The following is a 13,740-nucleotide window of genomic DNA, read 5'->3' on the forward strand; positions in this document are numbered from 1 at the left end:
TACATTGTAAAGTTAATGTAAAAGAACAAACAGGGCCAGGGTCAGTGGCTCAACCCATAATCCCAGCACTTTGGGAGGCTGAGGCGGGCATATCATGAGGTCAGGAGATTGAGACCATCCTGGCTAACATGGTGAAACCCCATCTCTACTATAATACAAAAAATTAGCCCGGCGTGGTTGCAGGTGCCTGTAGTCCCAGCTACTCAGGAGTCTGAAGCAGGAGAATGGCGTGAACCCAGGAGGAGGAGCTTGTGGTGAGTGGAGATCACGCCACTGCACTCCAGCTTGGGTGACAGAGCGAGATTCCATCTCAAAAATAAAATAAAATAAAATATAAAAAGAGAAAGAATTTGTGTCTTGTTTCCTCATTAATGTTGGTTGAAAGCATGTTTGCATTTGTCTTTTACTTGTGTTTTATTAACATCGATTGGCATATTAACAGTCCCTCTGAGCTTACCTTCTCTTAAAAAAATGTAAGAAAAAGGGCCTGAGGGAAGGACTATGAGGCAGAGGGGCTGGTGTGAGCACATGCTGGGCAGGAGGAAAGAGGTAATGACCAGGACCAGGGAAATCCCCAAACCCAGCAAGTCAGGGAGCCAAATGAAAGCCTTTCATCCTGTATTGGCCACCTAACCCCATCGACACTCCAAGTGAACATTCTTTTTAGAGATACTCATTGTCCTATTTTTTTTCTGTAATCTTGTAAAGGAACCTGATTTCTCCCATTAGCCTTTCACAGGACAAAAATTTCACATTAGAATGCTATTCTTTAGAAGGCATCTTCTTAGATTAGGCTGCAAGGCGATTGAGGCAGTTACTGTCAGTCACTTATACCCCACAGGGATATTAATTCACCAGAGCTTTGGTGGGGGAGTAGAGGAACTCATTACAAGCAGGTCTGGATGCTGCACAGAGTGTAAAGGGGACAGAAGTTCCAGGACACCTAGGCCTGAAGATAGCGCCAATGCTGGCAGGTACCGTTATTATCCCCATTTTACAGAGGAGGAAACAGACACAGGCAGGTAATGTGATCAAGACCATGTTGCCCCGCAGTACAGGAGCCAGGATCTAAACCCAGGCAGCCTGCCTTGCCATCAGATCTCTCACCCATAACCTCATGCTCCCGTTAAACAGGATTGCCCTGTGGCTAGGGGCAGAGCCTCTGGGTTCACATTCCAGCTTCTCTAACATTTCCAGCTGTGTGACCTTGGGCAAGTTACTTGTCTGTGCTCAGTGTCCTCTGCATAGTGGGTATAGCAATACCTGCCGCATGGTGTCCCTTAAGTGAGTTAATAGCTGTAACATGCTTATAATGGTGCCATGCGCATCGTCACCATCCAGTACATATGAGCCATCATGCCTGAATCCCAGATGGACACATATCGTTGAAGGGTCTAAAATCTAGGATCCTGAAATGCCTGGCAGTGGGATCCTGAAATCCTCTGGCAGCATTCTAACGTCTTTTGACTGCAGAATTGTACCCTGCTTCCCAGGGCTAGAAGGTGTCGGATAGCCTGCTCACCCAGTTCAGCCCCAAAGTAGGCAAAGAAAGTTTTGTCAAAGGCTTGTCTGGGGCCCAGCCCCTGTAACCTCCCCCATCCCTCCTTTGCATGCTCCCTCACCCAGATTCACACATGCACTCCAGGTCTTCTGGGCCCCGAGGGAAGGAGAGAGGGTGGGGAGTGGGTTCACTGGTCCACCGAAGCATGCTGCCTCCAGCCCTGCTGAACTGGTGGGTCCAGGGAATGGGCCTGGAGCTGAAGGGGTCTTGCTCTCCCTTTAACTTTAAGCCTTCATTTGCAGTGACCTAAGAGCTTCACTTCTTCCTGTGAGCCTGTCTGTATGTTTATGCTGGATGGTACGGGCCCCTTTGGGCAGGGGTGCACAGGCCAGGGTGTGGCTGGCAGCCATGGCAGGTGAGGAGACCTTGGCAGATGAGAAGACCTTCTGCTTCAGCTTCAATGTATGGGTCCTTTCCTGGCTCTCAGTACATTCCTCCTGAGCCATGATGGGCCCCAGTTCAATGAAACCTTCTGCAGCAGCATCATGGTGTCCAGGGGTTTAATCTGTAGCATGTGCCAGTGCTACCCCAAGGTATATGGTGGTGGGGCTGAGTGGAGCCAGAAGGGCTGGATCTTATTCCTTTCTTCTGTGTATGAGCCCCATCCTTCAGTCATCTTCTTGTTCTTTTCATTTTGACTCCCTGTTTTATTTTGTCTTCTCTTCTGAACATCCATCCATTCATTTATCCATTCATCCATCTATTCATCCCTCCATTCATCCCAGCATTAATCTATCAATCCTTGCATTCATCCATTTATTTATCCAACCACCCATCCATCTATCTGTCCATCATTTAGCATAAGGATTGATCAGAAGCCTCCTGGTTCTGGAGCCACGGACCAGACACCATGGGGAGACTTGATGAAAAACAACATATGATTTGTGTGCTTGAAACAAAAGTTAATAAGTGCTTACCACCTGCCTGGCAGTCCTGCATTCAGGGTGCAGTTCTCCCCTCATCCTGAGCTTTTTGGTACCTTCTGTAGTTTCATTTTGTAGTAGAGAATGCTGAGCCTCACAAAGTGTGGTCACTCAGCTGCATAGTGGAGTTTGGATTGGAGCTCAGATGTGTGTGACTTAGACATCACCCTCTGCCTTGAGTCCTCCACTCCAGGGTCCCAGAGCTGCTGAGCATTCTGGGGTTGGTCAGCTCTAACCTTGGTGGCATGCATTGAGCAACTCTCCATATTTTGGAGTCTTAATGTATTCTTAGCCTTAGTGATGGCAAGGACCCAGCTTTGGGAGACCTGGGTTCTAGTTCCAGTTCTGTCCCAAACTTTCTGTATGATCTTTGTCTTTCTGAGTCCAGTATTTGCATTTGCATAATAGGACACAAGCACCAATTTTCATAGCCTCATAGGGGTATTACAGAGGTCAGAGAAGAGAAGAGACATATGAATATTTGTAGACTATAGAGTGTTTTGTTTAGGTGAAAGGCTGTCAGATCCTGACAACACTCTGGAATGAAGATGTCAGAAGTTGTAAGCCTTCAATGCCCAGAGAGGTGGAGTGACTCTTCCAAGGTCACATAGCTAGCCAGAGACAGACCTAGGGGAAAAAAGAAGAGAAACATGGATTCTAACTTGGGCTCTGTCTCTAACTGCCTGGGAGACTGCTCAAGCCCCTTCCCTCTCTGGGCCTCAGTTTCCTTGTTTTTACAATATGTGAGACAGGATGAGGGGATGGATGGCGAGGATATCTGGGGGCCCTGCTAGAACTCACCTCTAGGGCCCAGGCTTGGGAATTCCCAGAACCCCCATATTGTCCTGTACGTCTGAGTGGCTGTGCTCAAGGGCTCAGGGAGGGGGGACTCTTGCGGCCCTGGACTCCCTAGCCCTTCCCCTTCTGTGGGCCCACCCTAGGCTGTCAGCGTGTTAGGTGCTGGAATGGTCTGAGCTGGTTTGTAGTCATTTCTGAGGCAGTTTATGGTCGCCTCACCTCTGTCCGTGCCATGTCCTGAGCAGAGGCCCCGGGGAGAAGAAGTCCCGGGGGCCAGAGCCACCCGTGTCACCACTAGTCATGGTAGTCCTCTTCCCCATGAGGAGGGTGCACCCTGAGAGATGGCATTGGGTGGAATGGAGCATCTGTCCTGACCTCCCCGTTAAGCAGAGGTGGCTCTGGGGCTCTGGGCAGGGATACTGGAGTGGCAGTGGGAAGCGAAGTGGGGGAGGAAATATTGCTGGGTACTAATGAGTCACAGTTGATAGACTCATGTCTTCATGTGCTGTGGAGGCAGTGTGGTGAGGTGCAGATGGCATATGTTTTGGTGATCTACAGGCTTACATTCAAATAGCTGTTACCTCATGTTCCACGTCTGTGACCTTGGCAGGGGGAGCTCCTCAACCCCGAACTTTGCACAGCTGAGTGGGAGAAACCAGAGGGGTCTTGTGTTGTCAGGGACCTGGCATCATGCCTGGCTCAGAGCACTTTCAAAATCTTCATTCTCAAGACTGGCATTTGTAGCTCTGGGGGATACACACAGAGGTCTCTGTTCGTACGGGCAGGTACATGTGGATAGGTGTGGGTCTGTTTGTGTGTATGGGAGTGCATGTTTCAGGGACACAGGCTATCAAAACCAGCACAAGTTGACACTAATAAGGGAAGGGAGGAAAGCGCATGGTAAACCAGGAAGACACACTAGAGATGAGGCTTCCTGCACCCCTCTTGGTGCCTGTGCCATTGTAGCCTTCAGTGCTCATGCTTATCATACCCTCCGGGTCCTCCCCTGGATCTCAGTGCCTGGCCTGTGGAAAGCTTCAGTAAATGGGGAAACATAAATATAAGGCAATATAACTAGCTAATTAGGGTAATTAAGTGAGGAGTAGCCATTTCCAACATATATTAAGCTGTCCCTGATTTTTAGGGACTGGAGGTCTAGTGAGGGAGACAATTTGCAGCATGATGGGGAGGAAGTAGGATTCACAGAGAAGGTGAACTGGGCTTTGTAGGTGAAGTAGAAATTCAGCAGGCAGAGAAGATGTAGGAAGACGCTCCAGGCAGAAGAGCAAAGGGATCAAAGCCATGTGGTGAAAGAACAAGGCAAGTGGGTCAGCAATGCTACTAGAGGGGGAGGGGAACAAGTCAAGGTAGAAATGGAGGGGCCTCAGCTCCTCAGTGCATGGGGTGTTATGCTAAGGAATTTGGATCTTACCCTTTAGTCAATGGGACAAGGGAGGGACATGACCAGGTTTGCAGTTTGAGAAAATTATCAGGATGGTATCTGGAAAGAGGAAGTTCTGGGGCAATGAGACCAATGGGAGGCTTCTCTGTTCAGGTGAGAGATGGTGATCATCTGGATTAGGGAGAATTTGAACCCAAGGCTGTAGAAACTGAGAAGACAGTTCCAGTTTACCATATGTGGAGTACCTGCTGTGGCTGGCAGGGCACCAGCACTTCTACTCAGGTTATTTCATTAAAATTCTAAAGTAGACCTGGTCAGCTCTGGAAGCCACCTGGGCCTCAGGCATGAGAGAGGAGAAGGAATTGGGGCAAATCTAGTGGGTGGGTGCAGTTGGAGATGCTGAGCCTATTTGCAAAGATGGGACAGGAAAGTGGGGAGCAGAGAAAGGATTGGCAGGGAGAGTGAGGCCTTTCCCTGCCTGGCTGCAGCCTTTACCCATAAGCCTCCCGTTCCTCATTCCTGCCAGATCTGCTGGACCAAGGACCAGGACCCTGGTTGGTGTTGAATGTTCTGTCTCCTCTGTGGGCTTCCCTCCCTCTGCTTCTTCCTTCTGAGGATTGCTCAATGTTCTGCCTAAACACGAATCTGACTGCATACTCTCCTGCTGATAAATCTTCAAGGATGCCTCTGATTCTGGGCAAAGCCTGAGCTTCTTAGTTTTGTGTTCTGGGGGTCTCCATTGTTTGATATCCCCTCCTCAGTTTCCACTCTGCCTGTTCCTCCTCATCAAAGTATCTGTATTTTAATATGCTACCTCCTCTCCTTTTCCTCCAAGATTTTCATAATTGTGCTTGTGATGATGATGATGATGGTGATGATGGTGATGGTGAAGGTGGTGATAATGACAGTGATATTTATGTTGAGGATGATGGTGAGAATAGTGATGGTGATAATGTTGGTAATGGTGAGGAAGGTGATGTTGAAGGTGGTGACCATGATAGTGATAGTTATGCTGAGGATGATGATGATGATGATGATGATGATGATGGTGAGAATGGTGAAGGTGAGCATGGTGATGGTGATGATAAGGATGGTGATGGTAAGGTGATAAGGATGGTGATGGTAAGGTGATAATGATGGTGATGGTGAGGATGATGATGGTGAAGGTGGTGATAATGATAGTGATAGTTATGCGAGGATGATGGTGATAACGGTGAGAATGGTGAAGGTGAGCATGGTGATGGTGATGGTAATGGTGGTGATGAAGTGATAATGATGGTGATGGTAAGGATGGTGATGATGAGGTGATAATGATGGTGATGGTCAGGATGGTGATGGTGAAAATAGTGGTGGTGATAATGATGATGATGGTGATGGTGAGGATGGTGATGGTGAAGGTTGTGATGATACTGTGATAGTTATGGTGAGGATGCTGCTGCTGATGCTGGTGAGAATGGTGAGGGTGAGACTGGTGATGATAATGAGGATGGTGATGGTGCAACCCTTGATTTGGCAATTCGACATCTAAGAATTGTTCATTTATTCTCCGATTTTTTCTGGTTTTTTGGGTCAAGACTTCCCTATGTTGCCCAGGCTGGCCACGAACTACTGGCCACGAGTGATCCTCCCACTTTGGCCTCCTGAGTAGCTGTGATTACAGGCATGAACCACGGTGCCTAGATTTACCCTAGGAATTTATCCTGAGGAAATAATCAGACAAGTGTGCCAAGTGGTATTTAGAGAAGGGTATTTATTGTTGCACTGATGATAGTAGGTAAGATGTGGGAAGAATGTAAATGACCAGCAATAAGAGATTGGCTAAATAATTGTGCTACAGCTAGACAAGGGGCTGGCTTATGGCCATTCAGAACACAGACTTTCCTGATTGAGTCAAATCTCCCGTCACTGCTCTCACACACCACACATCTCCGTCCTTTTCAGCACAAATTACAATCGTAATTTTACATTTCTTTGTGAACCTCTTTGATGAATTTCTGTATCTCTCATTAGATGCTAAGCTCCATGGAGGCAAGGAGTATGCTGTGTTCATTATTGTGTCCTGCATGCCAAGTTAAGTTCCTGGAACACAGTACACTCTCAAGAATTTCTTGTTAAATGAATGACTGAATCTATATTTCTTAGTATGGAAAGATGTTTCAAATATGCAATTAAGAGAAAGAGCAGATTATAAAGCAGCATGCATGCTGTAGTACACACTGCAAATTCCCTCCTTTCTTGATCTTCTTTGGGGGACCACATGCGCACTCTCAGCCAATGAATTATGATTGATCCAAAGTCAATCATGACAATGCTATTCTCTACTGCTAGGGATGGTCATAAGATCAGGTTCTGGCCAATCGAAACACAGATTTCCAGACCTAAAGAGGAATCCTCTGGGGGTCACCTCTGAAGTTCTTGCTTTTCTAATAAGAATACAGAAGTGACTGCTTTTTCTGGTCTTGTAAACTCATGTAGTGGTTGGAGCTGCAGTAGCCGTCTTACAGCCATGAGCTAAATTCCAATAGACTCACAAAGATGCTGGGCCTTACATTGTTGAACCAGTGAACCATAGCCAGGAACCATAGATACTCTAACTATGTAAGAAAAATGAACCTGTCTTTGTTTAAGTGACTGAACTTTCAGATTAATGCACTCCCAACAGATACAAAGCATGATCCCATCTGTACCTCTATGTGCAAATATGAATAGAAAAATAATTAAAGTGATTATCTCTGTGTAGTAGGATTCTCCTTCATATTTTTTATTTTATAAAGTTTTCCCAAAGGGCATGTAAATAATAATCAGACAAATATTTCTGTACATTCAGAAAATAATCAATGGTACTAAATTTATTTTTAAAAAATAAAAAAAAAATATTGGGGCCCCAGAAGGTAGTTCACTACCATATGGTAAGTTAATTAGCCATGACCGAGATGAACACTTGTGGGTATCCTGGAGGACAGGTTCTGCAGCAGTGAGAGGTCCCCTCCAGAAGAGTATGTGGTTCCAAACTCCTGAGGGAGGTGGGGCAGACCCCAAGGAAGTAGATGAGAACCTGAGTGAGGCTCTGTGGGGAGAGACGATGTTCCTCAGCCCTCACAAGGACATGTCAGTTTCAAACGAAATTAAGCCCCAGCCTTGGCTGGGCAGCCTGCCAGGCAGGTTCTCAGCAGCATGGGGTGATAACAGGAGGAGGGGAAGCCTGGCAAGCTGGGGCAACTCTGGGGTCTTCAGCTGTGGCTATCTCTGGCAGCAACTGTGTTGGCTGTAAACACAGATTTCCAGGAAGCAGAGCGTTGCCATCTCTCCCATCACAAACCTGGACCATTAGGGATGTTTCCATAGCAGCATCCATGCCAGTGAGGCATCTGGACATGATCTGTGATCCCTTCTCCCACTTTTCCTTTTCTCTTAGAATGGGACAGAGCAGCCTGGAGCAGCTAGTGTCCTGTAGTGACTCCAGTTTGCTGCTCTCTTCCTCATCTTCTTCCTCCTGTCCTCTGTCTCCTCTGCATCCTTCACCTTCTACATCAGGAAGCTCAAGTCAGTGGGCTGAGCCTGGGCTTCTCATCTAAATCATGGAGTGCCAGTCAATGCCTCCCTTCCTCTTCCCAGGGAGCAACTTCAATCTTCCCTGCCTGCAGTGGGGAGCTAGACCCTGCTCCTTATTCCCTGTGGGACCATCTGCAGCCTGTTTCCTCACCCCTGTAATGGGACTGCAGTCCTCCCTGCCCACCTGGCAGTGCCAATTCCAGGCCGGGAGCCCTCCTGGGAAAATCACCAGTGTGGGTGATACGGTGGGTGTTTGTGTGTGTGGAGGGGTGGGGCTGCCACCTGGCCATTTACAGACCCCATCCTTCCTCTCTCCCCGTGCTTGTCGCATGTCAGGAATCCCTCTCCTTTGTGCCATGAAACATAAGGCATTTTCACATCCATCATCTCACTGAGCCTTGCATCTCCTTGGTGAAGTTGGAGTTATTGTCACCATTTTACTGATGAGTAAAATGAGGCTCAGAAAGGGGGAAGTCGTTGTCAGGGTTCCGCTGTGGACTTATAGCGGAGCTGGGATTAGGATGCATGTTCTGGATTCCTGGCGGGGTCCTGGCCCATCTGCAGCTAAGGCCTGTCTTTCTGCTCCCATGAGGTCCCTTTTCCATTCCTTTCCTCCCCATGACAGCCACTGTCACCACCACTCAGGGTGTGTGCTCACTGTCACACCACACCTCACTGACCCCTGCGTCTGGGCTGGAACCCACCATGTCCATCAGACGGATTTTCCTCAATGGTGGTTGGGCTCCAAATCCACTCTCCCCAGACTGACACAAATTGCACTACAGGGGGCCGCAACTGTAGGCATTTCTGATCTAGAGAGAGAGAGATGGTCCCATAGAAATGTCAACATCACTTGGTGAAGAGGAGAGTGGAAACACAGGAGAAAGTTCAGGGAGTGATGTCAGGAAGAGGTGGCCCTTGAGTTGGGTCTTGAGGGATGTGTAAGAGTTACCAGGCAAGGAATGCTGGGAAGGACATTCCAGGAGGAAAGAGCAGCATTCTCCAAGGCTCAGACAGGTCTGGTGGCTACAAGGTAGGGCTGGGTGAGCTGGACCCCTTGAGACAGTGCTCTCTTTTCAGGAGGAAATCTGCAGTTCCCATACCTTGGGATGTCTCAGAGTCCCCCAGAGATCTTGGGAAATTCCTGGGTCCACTTCCCAGGCATTCTAGTCCAGGCAGAGGAATCCGCACTTCTCACAGGCAGGGGCTGTGACCTCACCCCACAGTTCTGATGCAGTTGCTCCCTGGATTACTCTTGGAGAAATACAAGCAGGACTGAGAGGCTTTGACCCAAGCACTGTGCAGGGTGTGGGATGGGGATAGATGTGGAATGGGCCAGAGGAATAGTGGTTGGAGCTATACCCTCCTGGACCACCTTGTCAAAATTGTGGCTCTCCCATCCCCCTTTCTCACTGACACATTCTATCCTCTTTCACTTTTCCTTTATTTTATTTCATTTTATTTTATTTTTTGTAGATTCAGGGTCTCACTGTGTTATCCAGACTGGTCTCAAATTCCTGACCTCAACCATCCTCACATCTCGGCCTCCCAAAGCACTAGGATTACAGGCATGAAGCACAATGCTCTCATCACCAACTCACATGCTGAACATTTGACTAGATTATTTATTACCTGTTTCACTCTACTAGCGTGAGGGCTACATGAGGAAAGGGACTTTGTCTATGTCATTCACTGCTGTAGCCAAGTGTCTACAATGTGTAAGGTCATGGAAGCTTTTTCTGTTTTGGTTTGTAATTTTAATTTTGGGAAGCAGAAGATATCTGAGTGGACTCAGTGGCTGACAGGAAAAGGGAGAACAGTCTTGGTGTGCACAAGAGTGACAGGGAAACCTAGACAGAGAGATGTCAGAGGACAGTTCCTGGAAGAGGCTGATGGAAAGGTGGGGCAACTGGGGAGGGTCTCTCTGGACATGAATTCCTTTGAAGTTGGCAGGGAGGGAGGAAGTGCATGGGTGGAGAGGAATGTCTGAAGAAGACTTCCTTGGCTTCCATATTCTTCATGAAGTGACAGGTGAGGGGCTTCCTGGGAAGAGAGGGCAGGAGAGGAGCAAATGTAGGCTGGTGATGGTGGGCCTGCAGCAGTGCCCCAGGGTGAAGGGGTGAATGCATTACTGAGGCTGGACCCTGGTCATGACCCTTGCCTTGGCCTCAAGACTCATTAAAAACCAGCCTCCTCCAGTGAGCTTAGATCATGCCACTGCCCTCCAGCCTGGAGACAGAGTGAGACTCCGTCTCAAAAACAAAAACAAAAAAACAGCCTCCAGTCCCAATGTGCCCAGCTGGACCATGTGCTGCTTCATGGATGTGCCACCATCACAACTGGAACACAAATCCTGAGTCACTGCCTCTAGAAAGCCTGCCTGGATTCAGTGCCCATCAGACTGGGCTCCTGCAGCACCTGGTCTGCCACTACTATGTGACTTGCCTCTGCCTGCCTCTTATCACAGGTGCCTGTGTTTTTACCTGCCTCAGTGAGGGCTGTTGAGGACCGGGCCAGGCTGATCCATCTTAGGGGCTACAGCAGGTGCCAGCAATGGCTGGGCTGTGTCAGGGCTGGGCAATAGGCAGCCCAGGTTCTCACTCTGGGCACTGTGTGCCCTTTGTGGGCTCAACTGGGCATGACCACTGCTTCTGAGTGGCCAGAAGAGTCCTGGGAGAGGTCTGGTTATCTTGGGCTGACCCTCGCTCCCCAGTCCCTTCCTCCCTCCCTCCCTTGCTGAAACCCTTTTGCATGTCCTCAAAATCCTGCTCCAGCACCAGCAGCCCCCTGGTTTTCAGCAGCCTCAGGGAACTCCTCCTTTTCTTCCTTGCTGTGAGTAAGAGGCCCGATCCCCTGAAGACACTGCTGCCTTGCTGTCCTCTGCTCCAACCCTTCCCTGAGCCTGAGCAGGATAGGTCCTCGTTGCTTCTCATTGCCTCCCTCTTTCAGCTCATCATCCTTCTCTCCCGTAAAAATATATTCATATGCCACAAAATGATGTTTCCGTCAACCCAGACCGCATGTGCAGTAGTGGACCCATGAAACTATAATGGAGCCGAAAGACACCTACTGCCTAGCCCAGTGACATAACAATTGTAACGTTATGGCACAGTTACTTTAAAAATATATTTATTAAAAAAGATTTATAATTCTGTAGAAAAAGAAATATATATCTCGTAGTGTAGCCTAAGTGTCCAGTGCTTATAAAATCTACAGTAGTGCACAGTCATGCCCTACGACTTCACCTTCACTCACCATTCACTGACTCACCCAGAGAAGCTTCCAGCCCTGCACGTTCCATTCATGGTAAGTGTCCTAGACCAGTGCACCGTGTCTAGGTACCATACTATATTTTTATATAGTGCAATACTATGTTTTTACTGTACTTTTCATGATATGTTTGGATGCACAAGTACTGACCATTGTGCTACAACTGCCAACAGTATTCACTGCAGTAACCTGTGCCCAGGTGTGCAGCCTAAGAGCAGTAGGCTGTGCCATAGAGCCTAGGTGTACAGTAGGTAAAATATTGAGGTGTGTGTAAGCACACTCTGTGACGTTCACCCAAAGAAAAATTACCCAAGGACACAGTGACACAGGAAGGGAATCTGTATTGAAGCTCTTGCCCTCAGATTGCACCCAGGACCACATCCCTATGCAATGAAGACTTATCTCCCAGTTCATGGGCACTTTCTCCTACCGAGGTGATGCCAACATGCACATAAAGAGTCCTCTTAATACTCTGGCTCTTTGTCCCTCCACCCCTAGAGACCTTGTCTACACCCTCCCTGAGTCACCCACTCCTACCTGTATATTCTTGTCCTTGTCACTGCAGAAACTGTAGCTACTCCAGACCCTCAATTTCAAACACCCTTTTTTTGACCACCACTTTCCTTTTTCCCGCTGCCTCCCAACTCCAACACACTTCAATGACTCCAAATTTTCACTTTTGTGTCTCACTCACTTTCTTGCAAATTTCCGCTCCTCCCAGCTGAGACTATATGGTCCAGCCTGTCATCCACCCTCTCTAACACTCTCCACTCTCTTGCCCTACAATTGATTGTACTCCCAGGGCAAAACTGCACTCTGCTGAAAACCAGCCACCCGCTCCCTCTGCTCCTGCACTCAGGTGGCTGAGCACAGCCAGAGAGAAACACACATGCATTTTGCTCTCATTTAATCATTAAGCCGAAACCTCCAGTGGGCCCTGGATGATGTCCTACAAACTCACTCATTTCCTGAGTCCATAAGTCTGCCAGACTTCTCTATTTGTTATCTTAATAAAAATATATATAACCTAAGCATATTATGAATACCAACTGATTTAATTATCATAAAACTCTATGAATCTGTTCTATAATAATCACCATTTCACAGCTGAGGAGATGCTGGCACAGGAAGAGATGAAGTGACTTGCCCTGGAGCCCAGGCACCCAGCTCTGGAAATGCTGCCCTGTCCCCAAGCAACAGTATCGTGCCTTCGCCTTCCTCCTTAAACCTCTAAAACCTTCCCCAGCCTTCCTCACACCTGCTGCCTTGCTTCCTATTTCAATTTGAAAATAGATGCAATAAAGAGAGAACCTTCCCTGGATCCCACCCCCACATCTCCCCAGCTGCTTGCCTCTGCGCTTCCTTCTCCACCTCTGCTTGATTGTAGCTGGAGTGTCTGCACTCATGTTAGGGGAGACTTTTCTCCATCATATCCACAGCTCAATCCTCAGGTTCTTTCCTGAGTGTCCGCTTTGCACACTGCCCGATTCCGCAATGCAGCTCTCCCACCCATCTCACACCCTGCATGCTTACTTATCCATCATCTGTTCTGCTCTACTACATGAGGGCTACACAGGGGCAGGGATTCTGGGTAACTTATTCACTGCAGATTCCAGCATCTGGAGGAGTACCTGGCACCTAGAAGGTGTTGGTATTCAATGAAGTCAGTCATTTTATATGTCAGGCTCTGGCCTGCTGCTGGGGACACTAGGGTGATTCAGACAGGTCCCTGCTTATACCAAGTTTACAGTCCCATAGGGGAGACAAACACATTACCTGACAAATTTGCAGGCAGCCATTTATATTTTTTATCTTACAAAGCAGCCCTTATTGTACTTGAGAGGAAATGCACTCAAGCTGTGAGCTGTAGCCCCATCTCCCCTACTTCAGGACAGAAAGCCCCCGGCTCCAGCCCTTACATTCCTGGGCCTCCAGGGCTCCCTGGACTTTAGGAAACAGCTAGTAAGGGAGTCCAAGTCCACTTTGACTCAGAGCTCTGGGATGTCAACAAGGTGCTTCCCCTCTCTGGTCCTCAATGTCTTTGTCTATTCCAAGAGATGATGGTGCCAGCTCAGCAAGCTCCACGGGGCTGGGGCAAATGGAACAGGGATGGTGACAATGCTTTGTGGACAGAGAGGATGAATTCTGAGTGGCTACCGGAAAGGCACCATGTTTATTTGACAATTTCAAACATGGCAGAACTGCAGAACACAGACATCAAGACTCCCCTGTAA

Source organism: Pongo pygmaeus, chromosome 19 (assembly GCF_028885625.2).
Source record: "Pongo pygmaeus isolate AG05252 chromosome 19, NHGRI_mPonPyg2-v2.0_pri, whole genome shotgun sequence".
NCBI lineage: Eukaryota > Metazoa > Chordata > Mammalia > Primates > Hominidae > Pongo > Pongo pygmaeus.